The sequence below is a fragment of the Gymnogyps californianus genome, chromosome 2, assembly GCF_018139145.2.
Source record: "Gymnogyps californianus isolate 813 chromosome 2, ASM1813914v2, whole genome shotgun sequence".
In the NCBI taxonomy this organism is placed as follows: Eukaryota; Metazoa; Chordata; class Aves; order Accipitriformes; family Cathartidae; genus Gymnogyps; species Gymnogyps californianus.
In genome coordinates, this window is record NC_059472.1 from 119,455,914 (window position 1) to 119,458,094 (window position 2,181).

The window sequence follows — 2,181 nt, forward strand, 5'->3', positions numbered from 1 at the left end:
GTGCTGTTGAGGTACTACTGTTCTGAGTGCTAATGAATCTGTTCAGCAAACATAGAACCAACTCTGTCTGACAAGAGGTGAAGTTTGTCTGACCGTGCTCCCTGTTTGAGTCTGCGACAGGAACCAGAGGCAGAACAGAGATGTTAGTTTCCAGCAGCTGGAAATGTTCTTAGTCAGACAACCACAGTATTTGACAAACTGTTTGACCTTTTAGTAACTGTGGGGTGTGGGTCTCTGTTTACCGAACTGACTGTGAGTTGCACTGTGTTAGTCTGGGTAAAAGCATGTGTGCTCATGAAATCTGAAGAGCTGTATCTAAGCAGCTAGAATTGCTGCAGCCTGTTTGAACAGAAAAGCACAACATCCAGTTGGACAGGACCAGTGGAGTTGTCTGCGGAAATATATGTAACATCTTTAAAGTCTATTTAATTTACCTCTTTATTGTTTTGAAGGGGGAGGGGGTATATTGTACTTTTATTTTCCAGCTGCCCAATACTCTTTTATAGAAAGTCTTTGCATTGGTATCAGTTGCTGATACAAGACAGGAGGAGCCACAAGCATCTAAGCCCTCTGCAGTCTGGAGAATCTCGCTCTAGGCTGAGGAGAACTAACCCCTTGCTGCTGGGGGAAGGGACAAGGGACCTGAGCTGTGGGAGTCTCCAGGTGAGAGAGAATAGCAAGGCAGCTTGCCTTTATGTGCAAGGCTGTACTTTGTGCTTCTGCTTCCTACTTCAGTGCAGTGGACATTTTGTCAGTGAGCTCTGCAACACGCTGTCGGGATGACCTGAAGGAATTGTCAGGAAGGACTGAAAGATGCCAATTAATGTGAGGGATTTGATTCTTTTTAAAAAGTGAAATCTGTGCCCCTATCAGTGGGGGCTTAGGCTGGGGCAAGATTGCCATGTTGAGTTGCAGCAACTACAGTCTTATCACCTGCTTTGCTCTTCTTGATCTTAACAGCTTGATGCTTTTTGCTATTTGTGGATGTCAAACATCTCCGACTTGCTCCAAGTCCACATACTGAAAATAATGCTGCTGTTAATGCCTTAAATCACATTTTGAATTTACTTTGTATTTCACTGGCAATTCTCTGTTCTACCTCCAAAATGCTGCTTTGCACTGCAGGCATTTTAAGTAGGTATGGATAGTAGTAGGTGAGACCTCAGGGTCCTGTGACTTTTTATTATATTTTTTCTTTCTTCTTCCCAGTCCTCAGAAGAAGCTGCTGTGGAAGGGCAGTGCTGCTATTCTCACTTTACAGATAAGAAACCACTCCCTGACCCACTTAGCTTGAGCTTTAAAGAAGTCTTGCACACAGTTCCTGCAGCTGCTGTGAATCCTGGGGGCAGGGCAGAAGGGGAGCAGCTAAAATCAGACACATACCAACCCCCAGTGGAACCAGTAATGTGGAATCTGAGGGCTACCTGTTCTCCAGCCATCTGCTCAGCTTGCGCATATGTGTATGCCACAAACAGGCCACAGCGTGCACTGCCCGGGTGGACATCGGCTGTAAGCCAGGGCGAAGGCAGGCACTCAGCAGCTACTGTGAAGGAAGGAGGACAGCGATGGAGCGCTGCGGGGGACAGAGGCAGAAAGCAGCTGTTACAGCCAGGGCCAGCCCCTCTTCTGCGCTGAGCCTAGAACAACGCCCTGACAACCAGCACGCTGCTGCCCCTCACGCTGACTGCTGTCATTGATTGCTCAGAGTCACTGAAGAGAGGGGTGAACACAACAAAAGCGAGACAAACTTCGAGGTATAAATTCACTTGGTGCTGTTAAGATAAATTTATTTTCTTCAGCTTTCTTCACAGGAAACATCACAAAAGTGCTTTACAGCGTTTGATACCATTACTCTAACATGGGACAAAAGGACAACAACAGGTGTGTGCACTGCACAGTTAGAAGTTGTCATATGCAGAAGCCATGATAGGTAAACCAGGGTAAAAAAATCTACTGACAAAAAAATATATATATAGTTCAGATTTTGAACTTAAATTATGACTATAAACATATAATTATATAAATATACAGGCACCATTAGGTTCCCATGTTAACTGGGGGGGCCACACAGGGATTCTCAGAAATAGATCATACTGTACTCTACTTTGCTGAAAGTGTTTCTGCTGTGCTCAGTGGGCTCCCAGCCAACCATTTTCCCAGCCAGACAGTATCATTCTTTCT